The sequence below is a fragment of the Lathyrus oleraceus genome, chromosome 7 (assembly GCF_024323335.1).
Source record: "Lathyrus oleraceus cultivar Zhongwan6 chromosome 7, CAAS_Psat_ZW6_1.0, whole genome shotgun sequence".
Classification (NCBI taxonomy): Eukaryota; Viridiplantae; Streptophyta; class Magnoliopsida; order Fabales; family Fabaceae; genus Lathyrus; species Lathyrus oleraceus.
Genome location: NC_066585.1, coordinates 401,845,504 through 401,867,840, shown reverse-complemented (window position 1 = coordinate 401,867,840; position 22,337 = coordinate 401,845,504). Strand labels below are relative to the sequence as shown.

The 22,337-nt window shown below is 39.9% G+C and overlaps 1 long non-coding RNA gene across 1 annotated transcript; it reads left to right on the top strand.

Moving 5' to 3' along the window:
* The first annotated feature begins 13,857 nt into the window (after nucleotides 1-13,857).
* LOC127107935 (uncharacterized) lies at nucleotides 13,858-15,369 on the top strand. The gene is made up of 2 exons (XR_007795866.1): nucleotides 13,858-14,534; nucleotides 14,723-15,369. It is a non-coding gene; the product is annotated as an uncharacterized LOC127107935 (long non-coding RNA).
* Nucleotides 15,370-22,337: the final 6,968 nt, after the last annotated feature.

Genomic DNA, 22,337 nt, shown 5'->3' with positions numbered 1-22,337 from the left:
TCTTCTATTCTTTTTGTCCAGCGGGTCAATTTATGCGAAGTATTTTTTGACTACATCTGAGTTCACAGGGGACAAAAAATCTTCACCATCCATAGTTGTAAGCATCAAGGCTCCACCAGAGAAAACCTTTTTAACAACACATGGACCTTCGTAATTCGGAGTCCACTTGCCCCTGTTATCTATACCGGGAGGAAGGATCCTCTTCAAAACCAAATCACCTGTCTGATAGCTTCGAGGACGCACTTTCTGATCAAAGGCTTTCTTCATCCTTCTCTGATACAGTTGCCCATGGCACACAGCTGCTAACCGCTTCTCTTCGATAAGGCTCAACTTATTAAACCTTGTTCGAATCCACTCGGCTTCGTCTAGCTTGACATCCAGCAAGACTCTCAAAGAAGGAATCTTCACTTCAACAGGTAGGACTGCTTCCATACCATACACGAGGGAGTAAGGAGTTGCTCCGGTCGATGTACGTACTGAGGTACGGTACCCATGTAAAGCGAAAGGCAACATCTCATGCCAATCCTTGTACGTCACGACCATCTTCTGCACAATCTTCTTAATATTCTTGTTTGCCGCCTCTACAACACCATTCATCTTCGGTCTGTAAGGAGAAGAATTGTGATGTTCAATCTTAAAATCTTTGCACAGCTCTTTCATCATCTTGTTATTGAGATTCAAACCATTATCAGTAATGATTCTCTCGGGAACCCCATAATGACAGATAATCTCTTTTTTAATGAATCGGGCAACCACTTGCTTGGTAACATTGGCATAGGAAGCTGCTTCCACCCATTTGGTGAAGTAATCAATCGCGACCAGGATGAAGCGATGTCCATTAGAAGCAGTAGGTTCAATCTTCCCAATCATATCGATGCCCCACATCGCGAATGGCCAAGGCGAATTCATGACATTCAGAGGGCTTGGTGGTACATGCACTTTATCAGCATAGATCTGGCATTTGTGGCATTTCTGAGCGTATTTGAAACAATCGGATTCCATAGTCATCCAGTAATAATCGGCTCTCAACAACTTCTTGGACATGGCATGACCACCAGCATGGGTACCGAAAGATCCCTCATGCACTTCTTGCATTAACATGTCTGCTTCGTGTCTATCCACGCATCTGAGCAGAACCATGTCAAAGTTCCTCTTATACAACACATCATCCTGATTCAAATAAAAGCTTCCAGCTAGCCTTCTCAGGGTTTTCTTATCGTTCTTTGACGCTCCTTCAGGATACTCCTAACTTTTGAGGAAATTCTTAATATCAAAGTACCACGGTTTCTCATCCACAACAGACTCGGCTGCAAACACATATGCAGGCCTCTCGAGTCGATTCACAGCAACGTGTGGCACATGATTCCACCAATGAACTTTGACCATAGAAGACAAAGTAGCCAAGGCATCAGCCATCTGATTTTCATCTCGGGGGACATGATACAACTTCACTGTCTTGAAGAAAGTCAGGATCCTTCTGGTGTAGTCTCGATAAGGAATCAAATGCGGCTGATGAGTATTCCAGTTTCCATTGACTTGGTTAATCACTAGAGCGGAATCTCCATAAATGTCTAGATTTTTGATCCTTAGATCGATGGCTTCTTCAATCCGCATGATACAAGCCTCGTACTCAGCTTCATTGTTGGTGACCTCAAACGTCAATCTGGCAGAAAAAGGTAAGTGAGCACCTTTAGGATTAATAAGTACCGCCCCAACACCGTTTCCATTCACATTAACCACCCCATCAAACATCAATGTCCACTTGTCATCAGGATCCGGTCCTTCCTCGACAAGAGGCTCTTCACAATCTTTCATCTTTAGATACATGATGTCTTCATCAGGGAATTCAAACATCATCGGCTGATAATCATCAATCGGTTGCTCGGCGAGGTAGTCAGACAAAATACTACCTTTAATGGCCTTTTGCGACGTGTATTGGATATCATACTCAGTCAAAATCATCTGCCAACGGGCCACACGTCCAGTGAGAGCCGGCTTTTCAAAGATGTACTTCACTGGATCCATCTTAGAAATCAACAAAGTAGTATGGTTCAACATATACTGTCTCAGTCGGCGAGCAGCCCATGCCAAAGCACATCAAGTTTTCTCGAGCTGCGAATATCTTATTTCACAGTCGGTAAACTTTTTGCTAAGGTAGTATATAGCATGCTCTTTTCGACCAGACTCGTCATGCTGTCCCAATACACACCCCATCGAATTCTCAGTCACCGAAAGGTACATTATCAGAGGCCTCCCAGGAACTGGAGGTATAAGGATTGGAGGTTTCTGTAAATATTCTTTTATCTTATCAAAAGCTTTTTGACAATCATCGTTCCACCTGATTGCTTGATCTTTTCTTAGCAATTTGAATATCGGTTCACACGTGGCAGTTAGGTGAGATACGAACCGTGCAATGTAGTTCAATCTCCCTAAAAACCCACGAACTTGCTTTTCCGTTCTTGGCTCAGGCATTTCTTGAATAGCTTTCACTTTCGCTGGATCAACCTCAATCCCTTTCTCACTGACAATGAAGCCTAACAGCTTACCGGATCTCACTCCAAACGTACACTTGTTCGGATTCAGCCTCAGTTTGAACTTTCTCAGTCTTTCAAACAACTTCTGCAGGTTTACCAAGTGCTCCTCTTCTGTCTGAGACTTCGCAATCATATCATCCACGTACACTTCAATTTCTTTGTGCATCATGTCATGAAAGAGAGTCGTCATAGCCCTCTGATAGGTAGCACCGGAATTCTTCAGCCCAAATGGCATCACCTTATAGCAGAACGTGCCCCAAGGAGTAATGAATGTCGTCTTTTCCATGTCTTCTGGCGCCATCTTGATCTGATTATAGCCAGAAAATCCATCCATGAAAGAGAAAACCGAGGATTGAGCCGTGTTATCAACCAGTACATTAATGTGAGGTAATGGGAAGTCGTCTTTCGGACTGGCTCTGTTTAAATCCCAGTAATCGACACACATCCTGACTTTGCCATCCTTCTTCGGCACGGGTACGATGTTGGCCACCCACGGGGGATAGTTGGTAACTGCCAGAAAACCCGCATCCAATTGCTTCTGGACCTCCTCTTTGATTTTGATAGCCATATCAGGACTAGTTCTGCGAAGCTTCTGCTTTACCGAGGGACAATCTTCTCTGAGAGGTAGCCTGTGCACCACAATATCTGTGTCCAACCCAGGCATATCTTGATACGACCATGCAAAGATTTCCACATATTCTCTCAGCATCTCAATCAGCCCTCTCTTGACAGATTCCTTCAAAGCAGCCCCAATCTTGATCTCTTTCCTGGTGTCCTCAGTACCAAGGTTAATAATCTCCAACTCTTCCTGATGAGGTTGGATGGCCCTTTCCTCATGTTTCAATAATCTGACCAATTCTTTGGGGAGTTCACAATCTTCCTCACTCTCCTCTTCAGCTTGGTAAATGGGATTATCGAAGTCATACTGAGCCATAACAGAACTGTTTTTAGTGGAGTCCGCGAGATCGATTCTGCATGAACGATGTTTAATGCTTTATTTTAGAAAAAGAGTCCAAGAAAGTCACAAAAAAACAAAAAACATTGCCATTTTATTGTTTGGAAAGTGAAAATAAAAACAGAAAGACAGTGAGCACAAATTTGTTTGCAAAACGTCCTTTATTAATGATAATCATTTCAAAACATGATGTGGCCCTACAATGAACCGCTACGTCCCGGGCATAACGTAGGGTTTTGTGTAGAATGAAAAACAAAAGAAAATTACTCTGTCTGAAGAGTAACTTGGACTATTTCTTCGGCTGTCCAATTGTTCACCATCTCCCCTGGAGCACACGGGCGCACCCAGTTGTCCACATCATAATCACTGTCATCGTCTTCACTATCGGCTGCAAAGACGTCTCCATGATTCATCAACCCAGCGCTGGTGAAGGTACTCGGCCCTTTTTGAACACCCTGCTCTAACTGAAGAGGCAGATAACCAATACCGAATTTGTCTTCCTTGACGGGAAGGTTAACCATCTTGCCCCAGCCTTCTGCATTACCAGAGCTGACAACCTCCAAGGCTTGCTTGTATGACGCAATTGAGACACCCGGCTTCTTTTGTTCCACAAAAACCACCTTCTCAATAGCAATGGTCTCGAATGCTTGGCACAGAGTTTCATGGATCTCGCCATCCATCTCCACATACTTGAAGGAAGATAAATGACTCACAAGAATGTCCTCCTCGCCACACACAGTCACGACCTGACCATTCCATACATACTTCAGCTTCTGATGGAGAGTTGACGAAACTGCCCCAGCCCCATGTATCCAGGGACGCCCCAATAAACAACTATATGCTGGTTGTATATCCATCACATAGAAGACAATGTCGAACACTTCTGGGCCAATCTTCACGGGCAATGTGACTTCACCGAAAACAGATCGCTTAGATCCATCGAAAGCACGGACGATGAGATCACTCGGAGTGAGGACAACCCCTTCAACATCAATCTTGCTCAAAATCTTCTTGGGCAACACATTCAACGAGGAGCTAGTATCCACCAACACATGCGACAACACCGCACCTTTACACTCCATGGTGATATGCAGGGCTTTGTTGTGATTACGACCTTCAGGTGTTAAATCCAGATCTGTGAACCCCAACCCATGTCTCGTGCTCACATTAGCAATAACACCCTCGAGCTGATTGACAAAAATCTCCTGAGGCACGTAAGCCAGATTCAACATTTTCAGCAAGGCGTTACGGTGTGCCTCAGAACACAACAACAGGGAAAGAATAGAGATCTTTGACGGAGTTTGATTCAGCTGGTCCACGATCTTATAATCACTTTTCTTAATGATCTTCATAAACTCCTCCACATCTTTCTCAAACGAACCCTCAGGCGCCTCCTTCTGTACAGGTCCTTCTTCAACCACAGCTTGCTTACCTTTTGCTTTGGCAAGAGCCTCAGGATTGTTATCTCTCAAAGTCTGCGGTGCAAACAGACGCCCACTTCTTGTAAAACCCCTAGGTCCTCCTACATTATCCACAGCCAGACCAACAGTTACTGGAGCTCTAACTGGAACACCAATAGTTACGGGAGCTTGATTTACTGGTCTGATTTGATTCTCTGACCTTCTGTTATTGCGGTAAGCATTATCATACCTCCAAGGAACGGCCCTACTGTTCTCAACAGGTCTTCTATTAGAAGCAACAATAGTAGTAGGAGTACCAACCGTTACTGGCGCAGATATGGTTACAGGAGTACCAACAGTTACTGGTGCACTGACAGTTCTTGGGGCACGTCCAGGACCCTCAGACGGTTTGAAGTAAATGGTGACAGTTGACACCACCCCACGATCTTTTACAGCCCGACTAAATTGCAGGCAACCTTCATCAATCAAACCATGGATACCGCTTCTCAGCTTGTCACAACCATTCTCTTGATTAGCACAATCTGAGCAACCCTCATCACAACCCGGGAACACTCCCCCTTTCAACAGACGCTCTTTTACCACAATCAACGACGTCTGAACCTCATCAACACTGACTACCAAATCCATAGCTTCCCCATCTTCCATATTATTCACCCTTGGCCCACCATGTTGAGGCATAGGGTTAGTCACAACATTCGGCACAGGAGAAAAGTTGATCATCTTAGCATCAATCAGATCCTGGACTTTATGATGGAAAGCCTGACAGTTTTCAATATGATGCCCAGGGGCACCGGAATGAAAATCACAATGAGCATTGGCATCATACCCAGTAGGAATCCTTGTCAACGGAGCCATGGTGCGAAGCTCAACAAATTTCAGCCTGAGCAGTTCAGGAAGCAATTCAGCATATGTCATGGGCAACGGGTCAAACTGACGCTCGGGCATTCTCTGTCTTGGTTGAAACGGGTGTTGTTGTTGTTGTTGTTGTTGTTGTTGTTGTGGAGCTCTTTGTTGTTGTTGCTGAGGTTGAGTTGGGATGGTCACAGCAGCAACCTGGTGATACTGTCCTCTATTTACATTCCTTCTGTGTTGCACAACATTAGTCTCCCCCTCCCTCCTTCGGGGTGCCCCAAAAAACGGCTTCTTAGAACTGGAAGATGAAGAACCAGAATCTTGAATCTTCCCTGCTTTAATAAGACTTTCAGTCCTCTCTCCGCAGATTACCACATCAGAAAAGCTACCGAACGGGCAGCTTCCCATACGGTCCATGAACACACCCTGCAGTGTTCCAATAAACATGTCAGTCAGCTCTCTCTCCAACATAGGAGGTTGCACTCTTGCAGCTAACTCACGCCACCTCTAGGCGTACTCCTTGAAACTTTCACCAGATTTCTGGAACAGACTCTGCAGTTGGATTCTCCTCGGAGCCATATCCATATTGTGCTTATACTGCCTCAAGAAGGCTTCCCCCAGATCTTTCCAGCTTCTAACAGACTCTCTCTTCAACTCCATGTACCAGTCCAAGGAAGCTCCAGACAAGCTGTCCTGGAAAAAGTACATCCACATCTTCTCGTCGTCTGTATATGCGGAGATTTTTCTGTAATAAGCCTGCACGTGGGTGCAAGGACAAGAAGTGCCATTATACTTGTCAAAGGATGGCTCCTTGAATTTGTAAGGAATTCTCAGCCCATCAACTAATCCCATGTTGGTCACATCGAATCCCAAAGAGTTCTGACACTCCATGGCCCGGATCTTCTCAGCTAGGGCATCAACTTTCCTATCCCTCTCTTCAGTTCTCACAACTTCGTCTTCATCACTAAGGAGAGTAAACATGTCTTCCTGTCTGTCAACCAACGGAGCAGGATGGCGAACAGGAGCACGGGTTGCTCTAGCATTAACAGTCTCAGCAGCAATAGGTTGTCCGTTGATTCTGATACCCCTCAACTCATCACCCACAGCATAGTTGTTGACGGGAATAGTAGCAGCAGCAATGTGGTCATTAACAGGGACCCCCTCTGGTGAAGCCCGGTTGACCGGTGGAATCACAGCTTCCTGTCTCTGGGCTAAGGCACGCAGCTCCTCTTGCCCTTGCACGACCCCTTGCATCATGGTCATAAACTGGGCCATGTTAGCCCTCATCTCTGCCAACTCAGCTTGAACTTGGTCCATACTTCTCTGTTGATTCAGTCTTGTAGCGTAGCGGTGCGGACGACGATCAGCAATCCTGCCTAGGACAGGAACCAGAGTGAGAAGTCTTGTTCAAGAACACCTGTAATGCAAGAATGATATGTGTATGATGCGTATGATGTGTATGCTGTTTATCATGAATGATCCTGAAAAAGGATATGCGTATGCGGGTTAACTTTTTTCCTTTTTTGCATTTTTCATCATTCATTTTTTCATTTTTTTTTGCGTTACTTTCTTTTGAAAATAAACATGCTATGATGCAAATGATGCAACTATGACTGGCTGGTTGTGCATCACAAGGCACAGGATCAAAACTTCGGCATGAATTCGGCACCGGAAACCACAGATCAAAATCATCTAGAACCCAAGGTCATCTAGAACCCGTACTTCAGAACCAAGTCACCATCTGAGCAAGTACCCTCAAATTCAGCCCAGGGATCCGAAATAAACGGAACCCTCTGATAAACCCAGGTCAAACCTCCGGCGTTCAGAAATAAAGACCCATAAATCCATCTGAACCATAATCACCATCACAGAATCACCGACGGAACCTGTACTTGCAAGAATCAAACCCTCCCCTCACAGGTGAATTCTAACAAGGTCATCCTAAGGCGGATAATGGTCTCGACAATCGGACAAGATACTCAACGGGTTTGCCCTTTCGGGTGTGCCGCTGCAGCTCTCATAAGATCATCTAACCCAAAGATCCGGGAAAGAACGGTCACCGAAGTCAACAGCTCTAAAGAGGTAACCCGACCAAAGTGGAATACTCCATAATGGAAGAGCTCTCTCAGAAGAACCTCGTCCGGCTTGTGGTATGTCACGTCGCAACAACATGCTCAACCAACATGTAAGGAACGTGAGACCACGCTAATCCTAGGTGTATACTCGGGCCTGGGTTTTAGCCCCACTCAGAACACCCACCCCAAATCAGAGGAACCAACCTGTACAGAGTCCAGCACAATGATAATATGATGCATGCAAATATATACAATCACAGTAGAATAATCATAAATGCAATAAATAAAGCAATAAAAGCAACCAACACTATCCTAGAGAGAGCTAGGATTGACTCGCTTAGGGAAGATGGACCAGCAAGAGGTCAACTTCTATTAATCCCCAGCAGAGTCGCCGCTGTCGCATTACGCGAAAAACCGGCGGGAAAAGACACAGAGCCGTCACCGTGCGTTATTTATCCCAAAGGAGGGAAAGGAAACGCTCAAAGTAAACCTGGAAAGGAATGGTCTCACGACCAGAGATTACAAGGATCGGGAGTCGGTTATGCGAAGGGAAGGTATTAGCACCCCTACGCATCCGTCGTACTCGACGGGATCCACGCTCAAAAGAATAAAAGAAAGGTTGCTAAATAACTGCTCGAAAACTGCACACACACTGGAATAAAACACAGATGAAAGACGGAAGAAGGTGACTCGGCAGGATGTCACATCCTGGGCCTACGTAGTTTGTCAGACACAAACATCAGAGTCGACGTACTTCGGGGAAAGGGGAAATGTGCTCGCTAGGATGTCGCATCCTATGCATACGTATCTTCTCTAACTAGAGGAAGAATCAGAGCACTCGTAGCTCGGCTAACGCACGCCAAACAAAACGCTAAACGGAGACGCTAAGACGTCAGAGCAAACACCCAAACACAAACTGGGAACGGAATGCCAATCGTTAGGCTTACATCCGACTCCACAAAAGAAACGCAAATAGGAAACCGACTGCCAATCGCTGGACTTACGTCAGACTCCAAACAAGCAAACACACACAGGAAACTGACTGCCAATCGCTGGACTTACGTCAGACTCCAAACAAGCAAACACACACAGAAAACCGACTGCCAATCGCTGGACTTACGTCAGACTCCAAACACACACAAGAGGGTTGAAAAAGGAAAAGGGCGCCCAGAGAGATCAGCTCATCTCCTGCCTACGTACCTCATCTGGTATGAGGATCAGGGCAACGTAGTTCCCCTTAACAAGGAAAGAACTTCTATCCTAACCAGAGACTAGGGAGACTACGACTCGAGCCTAGAAGTTGTCATGCATACGATCCCTATGTTGAGGTCTCTAATCCTAACTCGCACAGGAAGCAAGCTAGCCTAAACAGCAAATAAGCAAACACAAGCACAAGAGAGCAAGCACACACACTATATGCAAACAAGTGGCTCATACAAGGCTGGGCTTTAGTCAAGGGGTCATATCAACCTCGACAAACAAGTCGATTCTGTCCTGGGTATTTTGAGCTCTTAACCCTAACATTGAGAGTTAGGGTGAAGCATATGAAATGGGAAATGAGGATCAGACCTCATAGCTCTTTACCCGGGCCTGGGTGAGCTTGAATCAATGAAAGTGTGGGAGTCCAGAATGAGGAACTCTATTCCACAATGACTGACTCTATGTACAAGATTTTGGGTTTTTATTCAAAATGCGTCAACACATAGGGTGAGCAAGATGAAGGACTCAACCGAATAGCAGGGGACGGATTGCACATTCCTTTCATCTGCCAATGCCTCTTCACTTAGGAGGTCTTTACATGTACAAGGCACAAAGATAAACAAGCACAAACATTGCCTCTTAAGGAGGGCTTCAGACAGGTGCCTGCCAAAAATAACATGACAGGTCTTCCAGACTACATGGAGAGTAGGAAGTTACCTAGGTGGTATGCCAACCACAAGCAAAGCAAAGCAACTCAAATAATGAGTTAAAGCGGCTAAAGTACCTATAAGAAAAGTTAAACCAATCAATATTTACATTCAGACAAATCAAACAATCAACAACAGTCAGACAACCAATCATCAGACAACAATGGTGCGAGGCATAAGATGCAAGCAAACTAAATTGATTCACCATCCAAAAGACCTACAAAACAGCAAGGTTAGTCAACCAAAATAACTTGTATATCAAGTGATGAGATCATATCAACCAATGTGACTAATTGCTTGGAACCTGAAACACAAAGTCCAAAGGATGAGAACAAGTCAAAACAGAAACTAAAACTCAACATGAATCACATTTACTCTATCAAGAACATGTCCTAAAAAGGACCAAGTCAAAAGCATTAATCCAAGCCATGTAATGAGAAAGAGGAGTCAATGGCAAATTCAAAGCATTCAAATGGACCTTAAGAATCAAAATTCCATATCAAAACATAAATGAGTCAAACAATTCTGGAAATTTTTATGTGCATACAGCATGTCCAATCCAATCATCATGCCAAAAATCATAAACAGAGGAGCTCATTTGATATGGAAATGAAAATGCACAAGTTGATCATCCAATTGTGTGACACACATTGTCACACCATACAAAGATGTATGCAAAACAGAAATGGCAAATGAGAAAAATGCACAATCAAGCCTCAAACATCCATCAACATGTTGGGAATAATCATGCAAAATTTCATGGCAATTGGATCAATATTGAGCATTTCATAATAGAAAGAATGAAGCAATGTCACAAATGCATACATGTTCACATAATCAGCCACAATTCCAAATCCAGCAACGGTAAAATCATAAAATCCACACCAAAAAATAAAGGACAATCATATGAACATTTAGCAAAAAGAATGGATTTATTTGGATCATTTTTCAATTGGATATGAATTTTTGAAGTTGGCATAAAAATTTGAATTAAAATGAATAATGCACATGGAATTATGGAGGGAAAGGCAAAATGAGGAATTAATTTGAAAAAGGTGCTGTCAGGCGGAATCAAAGCGTGTACATAATTAAAACAAGACGCTCAACACAAATAAATCAGAAATGCTGGCGCCAGGATTCGAAGCGAGGGAAGATCAAAACGCGTAGCTTTATTTAATTGACATGGCACGCTTACATCAGCATTCAACTGCCACATGGATTGGTCAAAGGAGCGCTGGCCAATGGAATGGACAACGATGCACTCAAGTGGCATCTACAGGGAGAAAGCCCTAGCGCCAGCAAGGCCTGAACCAGACGGTGGTTCACACGGCCAGGCAGGGAAGAAACAACCGTCTTCCTCGCGAAGACGGCGGAGTGAACAGCAACGTCAACATAAATTTTTTGCAGAATTTCGAAATGAATACATCATTCAAACGCTCATAACATGTAGATTACAGATCGAGCAATATTTCATTAAAACAAGCCATGGATAATGAGATTCGAGCAAAAACATTTTGATGCACAAAACTTCAATCAAGCATATCTCAGTCAATAAGCCACCATTTCACACGAAATTTTCACCAGATTGATCAGCATGATATGAACTACAAGATCATGGCAAGAGATTTGAGAATTAGGAGGTTCGAAAAACCTACCTCTTGAAGATCAACTTTTGGAATCAGCAATTCCAAGGCCTAGCAAGCTGCAAATCCACTCCTGAGTTCTTGTTATGAAGCTTTGTGAAGAAATTGGAGCTTGTAGTGGCTTAGATCTTGCTCAAATATGAACTTCCATGTTTGTGTTCTTGAACTTGCACAACACGATTCTGGTCCAATTTTGATGATCCAATGCTTGATCTACACCAAATCCATACCAGAGAACAAGAATATGCAAGAAAATAGCAAGGTTATGTGGAAGAAATTTGAATTTCAATGGAGAGAGAAAATTGGAGGGAACTTTTCAATCTAGATCTAGAATTGTGAATCTGAAAATTCTGTTAGGATTAACCTTTTATATGCTTGCCTAATCATGCTGAAAAATTAATTAAGCTTTGGTTAATTGGAGATTAGTGAGAAATAAGGTGTTATGCAAAAATTGGTTTTTTCACCCCATGCATGCAATCCCACGTGAACAGTAACAATGGCCATGCAATTTCACTTAAAATCCTCCTATGAACATGTTGGAATAGTTAAAAAGTCCACATGATGCACCAATTTTGAATTCATGATTTTCCCTCCAAAAATCACATGTATGCACCAATGACCATATGATGAAATTTCATGTAATGTGATGAATGATTTGGAAACTACATGTCATGAGAAGAAATATGCAAAAAGAGGCACTCATTTTGGAGTTATGAGTCAAAAGTTATGGCATTTTGAAGTTCCATGCACACTTGGCAATGATTTGATCATATCTTCTCAACCATTCATCAGATGCTCATGATCTTGGACTTCATGGAAATGGGAGAGAAATATCTTCAACTTTCATGTTGGACAAAATTTCATTTGAAGCTTATTTGATGTTGGAAAGCTGAGTTGAAGTTGGTCCAAAAACTTGCCATTTTTGGAAACTTGAAATTACAGGTCACTTTCCATTTTTGGAAACTTTTGATCTGGCTTCAAAATCTTCAAGGTATGAGTTTGACATGTTGAATAAACCTATTTGGGACATGAATGAAGTGTCTCAAACCATTTCTCCACCTCCTAGCCCTTAGTTGACTTGCAGTTGACTTTTATGGGCCCCAGATGACCTGACTGCACTGTGGACTTTGAGCCTCTAGCACTTGGTACAATGGCTTCAAAATGAACCTTGACTCATGTAAGATTTCTAGAACAACCATAGGGCCTTTTTCTCATGGAAATGCTTTGCTCCTTTGCACAGATGAATTCTCCTGATATCAGTTTTGATTGATAAGATGCAAGGTACTATGCAATGTTAATGCAGTGTTAGTGTAATGTCAAATGACCTAAAAAAATGAAATGAATGTACAAATGGGGGGTGCAAATTTGAGGTGCTACACTATGGATAAAGGTGAACACTCGAACCACCAAGCCAAACGTCTTGTGTTTGAAGCATTCAGAACGAGTGTAAGAAAGCTCCATTCTCATCCCTTCTTTACCACTTAAGGCTCGTGGCGTATAATCCTAATTGTATTTATTGTGTTTTTGAGTTTGATTTGAAAAAAGACCGCTTGACGTTGGATCAAGGGTTTACTTATTGATTTTTTATTTGAAAAAAAGACCACTTGATGTTGGATCAAGGGTTTACTTATTGATTTTTGATTTGAAAAAAAGACCGCTTGACATTGAATCAAAGAGTTTACTTATTGATTATGAAATGGTGAGTGCTCCTAATGCCTAAGGAATAGCTAACAAGAAATACAAGAAAGCAAGTAAAAACATACATCAGAAAGGGGAGGGGGTACATGTAAAGTACAAGGGAGTGCAGGAAATAAAAGGTCTCATTGTCAGGTAGCCCAAGAGAAAGCCTTGTGTGTGCAATTGTGTCCTAAACTAGAAAGCACAGAAAAGATTACAAGTTCTTGAGTCTTGAATGCTCCTTTCCATGTTCGGGTTGAATAAGGTTTTTTGCAAGGGTCCTAATAAGAAGTCCCTAAGTCCATTGTCCATTACATTCCATGCTTAGGACTTATTGTCTTTTTGTATTTTTTAAGTCTTTACCATTTTTAGGTTTATTTTAAGATGAAGTGAAGAATGATATGAATTTACAACTATAGTATAAACCAAAAACAAAAGCAAATAAAGTAAATGTACAAAAAAATTAAATGTTAGGAGTTAGGTACAAGAAATTAAAGGTTAGAGGTTAGAATGCGGAATTTAAAAGTTAGATACGAAAATTAAAGAATTAGATGTTAATTGTTAGATGTTAGATCAAAGTAGAAGAATATTCAATGTCAATATTAAAATCAAATTCTAAAATCAAAACAATTCTAATATCATCAAACAAATATCAAAATAAAAATCAAATTCTAAAATCAACACAATTCTAATATTAACATCAAATGAAATTCTAACCAACACAATTATTAACACTAATATTAAAATGGAAATAAAAAATTCAAACAATTAACAAAATTAACTTTCTAAAATTCAAACAATTAATAGCATTAACATTCCAAAGTATTAACACAATTATCATTCCAAAATATTAACAAAATATCCAAAACCATTACCAAAATTAAATTCTAAAAGTTATCAAAATATTAAAACTCTAATCATGAACAACATCACATTCTAACCAATTGTCCAAGTAGCATGGGCCAAATCCTAATTCTAGGCCCAACCAGGGGGGTGTATGGACAAGGTAGTGGTGCAGCAAAAGGAAAACTGGGTCTTGATTGTGCATAGGCCCAACACACATGTGAGTTATGGGAGAAAACTGATGGAAACTCATCCCTTCTCCTTCACTCACTCGCTTAGTAACAGTAAAAAGAGAAGAAAGAGGATAATGTCGGCGCTCCAAAGCTCCGCCGTGCTGAAGTTCTTCGCCACCGCAGGCGAAGCGTAACCTAGTCTAACGCCTCAAACTTTCCTAAATGGAACAGAAGACACACTTCCTCACTCCAACAAAATGCGACGCCGACGTGCGACTCCTATACGGACCGAATCGCACGCCAAATGAAAGTGGATTCAGATTCGATCGCGATTCACGACAGCACCTCAGCAACGACAATCAAAAGAAACTCAATCGGCCAACGCGAAGAGAAGGGAAACCTACCGGCGATGGAAAAATTGGATCCGCCGGCGAATGTCGGATTCCGAGCTCAGGTGTCTCACTCTCGTTAAATCCTCTTCCTCTTTCTTCTTCGCTACGCTTAACTATGATGTGCTTCCTCTACGCAATTGTTTTAGTGTGGCTATGCATTTTGTTCTAATATGGATTAAGCATTGAGAATAGAGCAGATTTGGATCGTGTATTTGAAGGTCTAATGGTGATAGATTCGATTGGATTGAAGGTTGGTTGATTGGAAGCCAAAGAATATTGAATATGAATTGCAGAATATTGCGAGAAGGAACCCAAGACGTTGTGAGCTCATGAGTTCTTATAGAACTCTGAATGGGAAGTGGCACTTGATTTTCAATACCGCGCTTTTTCATTTACCGCTTTGCATTTTCTGTTGTCGTTTACGTTAGCTTGGCGTTCACACTGCAATTGTTGTTGTTGTTTGCAGTGTACTTGGTTGATGTGGCTTATGCAGCTCACGCTTTGCATTTGTACCGTACTGGCTTGCAGCTTGGATCGTGTTTCATTGCTATGCGTTTACCGACATTGTCATTTTGGATTTGGCTTTGTTGTAGTGTCGTGTTTTGATTATCACCTGTATCTGCGTTTTGTTTTAAATTGTATTTGTCCCATTTTATTTTCATGATCAAGCCGCGTTCTGGTTATGCAGTAGCTTACCGTTGGTTTACGGTGTGAACACATTGGCTTCTGCAGCTTTTGGCTTGGCTGCACTTTTGTAGCACCTCACGTTTGGATTTTGACTTGCAACTGCGTTTTGCTTGTGGCTTATCCGTGTTTGGCATAACTTCAGTTGTAGGTGCTGTATTTTGTGTACCGTTTCCCATTGCATTTTGCCACAGCTTTTGGATTCTTGCAGCTTTTGCTTTCTTTCACTTTCCAATTATCTTTTTTTGTCTCATTTGGCATATGATACTTGGGCTTAATGTAAATGGGCTTAACAAAATGTAAAAAAAAAAAATTATAAATTTGTTTTGTGATATTAGAAATGGGTATTTGATTGAAATGGAATAAAGATGGATAATTGGATTTAATATGGATTGAATATGGGTATGAATTATGTGGATATAAAAATGGATTTTGGGTTAGCAATGGACAATTGGTTTGGATTTTGTTATGGATATGAAAATGGGCTTTTTGGATTTAATTTGAATGAATATATGGGCTAAAAAATTAAGAATGAGCTTTATCATTCTTAACAACCATGGTCCATAAAAAAAGAATAAGATGAAAATGATTGAAATTCTAATGACTCGAAACCGAACTCGATTTTAAAATGACGCAATCCTAAAAATTAAGAGTTAAACTTCACAAATAAAATCTAACCTAAAAAATCGATTTAAACCTCAAAACTTAATTTGAACCAAAAATCAAATTGAACCAAAAATCGACTTGAAAAAATAAATTGACGTAATGTTGACTGTAAGGATAACATACAATGAACTGATGAATCCAACTGGAGCGACTTCTAAATAGGATTGAACCATGCTTATTAAAATGAAATGAATGGATGAGGATGATATGAAAATGTTTGCAGTTAGTGACCTATATGATTATGTGAAGGGTAGGGCGAATTTTGGGGTATGACACTCATTCCCCACTGAGTTATTTCCTCGTGGATGATTATTATTTCTATTTCCTCCCTTTTTAATTATCTGGATGGAACCATTCCCATTGAGTTATGTCCTTAGCTCTTACCTAGATAGATGATTTTTGTCCCTTGAGAGTCTATTACCCAGTAACTGGTAATATTCTTCTCAATTTTGAGTACGTTACTTTTGCCCAATACCCGGTTGAATGTAATTTATTCTCTTTGTTTTCCCCAGCAGACTCGTTTTCATGTTTCCCTCGCTGAGTCTATTCTTGATATGTTCATCCTAATCGACGACGGATATTCTCTCTTTGTGGTTTTCTACCTAGTAAAAAGGTAGTTGTAATCCCTATTTCATTCCCCAGAGAGTTAATCCTTGATATGTTCATCCTAACCGGTGATGGATTTTCTCCTCTTTGGTATTCTACCCAGTAGTCGATAGATATAAATCCTAATTCTCCCCTCATGGTTAATCCTTGATATGTTCATCTAAACCGATGACGAATTTTCTCCTCTTTACGGTCTTCTTCCTAGTAATCGGTAGTTGTAAATCATACTTTCCCTTGCTGAGTCTATCTTTGATATGTTCACCCTTACCGGTGATGGGTATTCTCTTTTTGGTATTCTATCCAGTAACTGATAGATGTAATTCCTATTTTTCCCTGGCCGTATATCCTTGATATGTTCATCCTAACCGATGTGAGATAATCTTCCTTTTGAGTTTATCCTTGATATGTTCACTTTAACCAGTGACGTATATTCTCTCTTTGGTCTTCTGCCCAGTAACAGGTAGTTATAAATCCTATTTTCCCTAGCAGGTAATTCTTACCTAGTAACCGGTAACGAATACACCTCCTTTTTCTCATCGAGTCATCCTTGATATGTTTACCCTAACCGGTAACGGATGTCCCTCTGTCAAGGTATATTATCTTCCTACCCAGTAACTAGTAATAGATAATATACTTCCGGTACTTCTGTGTTGAAGTTCATTCTTCCCCAGTCGAGTTTAAGTGCGTATTTCCTCAATGAAGTTGTCAATCCCCTGTTTGGTTCAGGTATTTCAGTTTTGTTCTGATCTACCCGTTTCCCCTGCAGATTTTCCTTATCCCTAACCGAGTCCTTCCATTGATTTATCTTCATGGAATTCCTCTTGTGTATTTAGAAGTTTTCAAGTCGTAGCCTGGCCTACGCATAACCATTTATCCCCCAGAGCCTCTGTCTCCCCAGTGAGTTTTTCCTTATGCTCCTGTGGACTTTCAGTCTCTCATGATTCTTTTCCTTTGTGGAAATATTTTCCCCACAGAGATTGTTTTTAACATTCATACCATATGCATCATGAGGTCTCTTAGGGACCAAAATTTATTTCTATATATTTTTATATAAGTTCATTCTACTGAGTTGATACGAAGACTTTAACCTCCACATCCTCAGTTAGAATGTCCTTAAATAGGGGCAGCTTTAAGACCCCAATTTTGACTCTAAGATCCCTCATGTTATCTCATCATTTGCATTGGATTTGGGATCACACCTTGGTATCCTCCTTATCCCTCATTGATTGGGTTTGCATTGGGAGAGATCACCAAGCACATTTGATTGTATCATACTTTGTTTTTCATTATTTACTAACCGAAATACCAAAAATATGTCTATGTATAGTTTGTTACTTTTGTAGATAGTGTGTGTGTTCACCCATGCTACATCAAGCTCATATCTAGGGTTTAAGACACTCAATGCAAGGAGAACAATCAAGATATGGTTTACATTTATTCTATACATCATATATGGATCCCCATCATATTCACATATTATTTTGATCAAGAATTCATCAAGAGTTTGAAGCTTGTTTGCTTTGGAAGCCCTAATTTATCTGGGTATCTTGTGTGACTTCCTTAGTAAGTGTTTTCACCATTTGATCAAATATATCAAGGTATACTTCATATTACATCATCTTACACATATATGATCCTCCATGAGTCCCAAATATCAAGAGAATGTCAAGTTTGCATGTTGGTTCATGGTGGTTGACCAGAGGAAGTCAATTGGTCAAAACTGGGGTTCCCTAGACCCTATCTCCTACAAACTTTGTCAAATGAAAATGATTCCAAGAGATAAGTTACTCCTGGTTACATTCCAAACAACTTTCATGTTGAAGTCAAGATCTAGTTTTTCTTTATGGTGAAAGATTATAGGTCATTTTGTTGGAACCCTAGTTAGGAGGTCAACTTCCAAGGACCATAACTTGCTCAATTTTTATGATATGAAAGACGTTCAAGTTCCATGATCAAATTAAAGATGTACTTTTTAAAATTTATGTTTGTAAGAAGTTCAAATTCAACTTGAAAATGCATTTTCCAAGAGGAAACGTTATAGGTCATTTTGGGCCATTACCATTGAACAAGTGATTTTCCTCAACTTCTAAAATGCATAACTCCTTCATGCCAAATCCAAATGAGGTCAACTTTGTGACCACATTTAAGAGGTTTTAAAGAGATATAACTTTTATTAAGGAACATTTTCCATTTGAAGTCCATAGAAAAAGTTATTCAATGTGGAAGAAGTGAACATTTGGCTTGGTACTTAGAAAATTTTCAAATATGTTTGATTTTCCAAATTTCCACCTCAAAATTCATCATGATCCAAGCTTCAAATGGAAACGTGTTCAACATGAAAGTTGTTCCCCTTGATCTCCCCTTTCCAAAAAATCCAATATCATATCATTTGGCCAAAGAATGAAGGACTTGCACATGGGTTCTTTTCAAGGGACCAATTGGATGAATTTCACCTTCAGATTTCAAATTTAAATGCATGGCCACATGACATGATTTCAGCATGATACACAAGAATTTTTGGACCTAAATACATCACTTGATGAGCCTCTCACACTCCCATGCAAGCATGAAATGCAAATTGCTAAATTTTGAAAAATTTGGAAGTGTGTGGAAATGAATCACATTGGCTATAAATACAACCCTCATGGCTCAGAATTGAGGACCTCATGCCAGAGCTTTGAACCTATAATTCAAACCCTCACTAATAAAGGATAATTCTTAAAGGTTTCATTTGAAAATCGAGCTTCAAATCTCATTCTATTTTGAGATTGAAACTCTAAGAGTCCAAGCCTCTCTTTGATCTTAATCACCTCATACAAGCTTCTAAAGCCAAGCTAAGCACAATTGGGATCAAGATCAAGCAAGGTTGAAGCTCCTTCGAAGGTAATTTTTTAGAATTTTCATCTCTTCGATTCTCCCCCAATTCTTCACTATTCTTTGTGATTTTTGGCTGGGTGTTCATGATCCTCGAAATTCAAATCCCTGTATCTTTTTATATACTTGGAATTGGAGCAAATTGAGGCCAGATTTGGTGGTGGTTGGTGGTGGACCAGTCCGGTGAGGTCCACCGGAGAAGAATATCGGAGCCCTAGCTCCGGTGGTGTGGTGACATGCTCCTATCCATCAGATCTTCTCCCCAGCTTCTAATCATGGCCTTCTCTTCTGATTACCACGCGTGTACACGCATTGACTATGGTTCATGATGGACCGCGTGTTTTGGCCGTCAAATCTGCCACCTCAATTAAAGAGGGAGATCTGATGGCCCTTGTTTTTTTGTATATTCTGATTTTTCATTTAATTGCTTTACCTTGTTTAATTCATAATAATTTCATTTTTAATCCAAAAAATATGGGACTTTCACCAAAAATATTAAATATTTTTCTCTTTCATTTTCTGAATTAAAATTATTTTTTGGATTAATTTTTATATTTTTCATGAATTAAATGTTTTTGTGCATATTTTTAATTGTTTAAAAATACTTCTAACTTTTCAAAAATAATGAATTTTTATCTAAGGTCGTTTGACCTTGTTTGACCTAGGATAAATCTCTTGGCCATTTATTTGGTTTTTTGAAGAGGTTTTTGTTTTTGACCAAACTAATTTGTATCTTAATGCATTTTTAAATTGATTTTTAATTGATTAATTGTGTAAAAATTATGTTGAGCCATTTTTATGGTCTTGTGATGTTTGACTATTTCTTTGGGCCTTGGTCAAGGTTTATTTGAAATTTGTTGGATTAAAATCATTGGATTTTAATTTGATAAAATTCCTCCCATGAACAATTTGTGTTTATCTCATCCCCCCCCCCCTTTCATATTTATCCCTATTCTTCCTTATTCCTTTCATTGATCAATGAAATCTCAAATATCCTAAGGCTAATTGGTTCATTATTGACCTTGTGTCAGATGAACCAATACAAGTATGGATGAGATAGGTTCATCCCTCTTGATCTTTTCTTTTAATGTGTGGTATGTTTTAGGAGTTGGTTCATTATACCAAATTTCTAACATGCATTAACACCTAAATTTTTATTGCCTGGCCTTAGATAGTTGTGGCTTCTATAGAAGTCCAATTACGATTGCTTAACATAGAGCTAAATGTGACCCCAAAGGCATAGCATTCTAGTAAGTGAGATTGTAAGTCTCCCATCTTTCATGGTATTATATGGAAACTTGGCATTTTTTCCTTCCTATGGAAGATGCACCGGTTCAAGAATTCATGCTTGTGAATAGATGGTTGAGTATTCTCCAAAGAATGACTTAATCAATAAAAAAGCAAAACACCACTAACATTCAATTAATCTTGACTAACATTTGACTAACTCTTATTAATATCGCTTTACTTTCAAGTCATTTACTTTATGCAATCTAATTTTTCGTCATTTATCATTCATTGTCATTTACATTTCATTTAACTTGTTTATGTTTATGTCATCTTCCCTTTGCTCATTTGAGCCATATCTTGTGATTATATTTTGTTTGTGCCTTTTGATTTTGTTTGTGGTCTTAGGACCTTAAAACACCTAATAAAAAACAAAAACCCTAAAAAAATGTTTGGTGGACTGTTAAGCTTGATAAGAACTTCTGGACTTAGAACTAGGCAACATCCCCTGTGCAAAAAGGACTTGGCCAATGCCAACATTTTGAAATCAAGTTATTATGAACTGAGCCTTCATCTGATGCAAGTCCTGGGATATGTTTGAGTTCATCTGCTACATTGTCTTGGTGCAAACTGTTATATTGATCTTGTGTCTAATGCTTTATTCTGAGTTGATCAAGGAATATTTCATCTGATACATGAAAAGACAAAGAAGACTGCTAACTATGGGAATTGGTTGCTTGGATGTGGCTATCTTTATTTGATGCCTTGATCTCCATGATGTCTAATATTGCTAATTTCTTGTTGATTATTGCTTGATTCAAAAGTCCAAAGGGAAAATGAGTTTCTATATGACATTCTTATCTGTTGGATTGCATCCCATTGGTCAGATCTTTTCAACTCTTAACTTTTAATTTTATGCTTAGGATTAGTCTCTTCATCTCCTTCCACTTCTTAAATTTCAAAATCTCTCCCCTTTTTCAAAAACTTTCTTTGCTTGTGATTTCAAACTTAGTCCTTATTTCAAGTAGAAACTTTGGCCTTATGCCATTGAATTTTTGAACTTCTTTTTCTTAAATCAAACTTATAAATAAATCTAATCATATTGACTTTAAATTTCATAAGACAAAAAGAAGTAACAACTCCATTCAAACCTTTGGCCCTCTGTTCCCTTCTTAATTAATTTAAAAAAAAAAGCAATTCACCAACTTTGAAATTTTTACCACGAATTACGAGGTTTTGATCCCTCATTTTTATGTTGGTACGTAGGCACAAGTCTGAAAGTTTTGTCAAACATAAAAATATAATCAATGAATTCTTCTCTCATCCCCACACTCTATTTTTCTCAAACATCTTTTATACCAAATACATATGCACACATAAAAAAGGGCTCCCTAGGAGTACCTAGGACACTTTGGGTGCTAACACCTTCCCTCTGTGTAACCAACCCCCTTACCTGTAATCTCTGGCATTTTATTAGTTTTGATTTTAAAACTTCTTATCTTTGGGTTTTGTTCGTACTTTTCCCTTTTCCTTTGGAAACAATAAAAGCATGGTTGCGACTCTGGTTTTATCAATGTCAAGTTTATTCATAGCTTGATGGTCATGAATTTACCGCTACAAAATGAATTCAATGTTGTGGAGCAGCTGCTCCAGACTCCGTCAAAGATCTTCGGGTTGTCACTGTTGATGAATTCTGAAGTACACAGAGAAGCATTGCAGAAAGTGAACAGACTTATGTTGAGCATGATGTGATCTTGGATCAGTTTGACCACATAGTTGCCAACATTACTTCTTGTAATAATATGAGT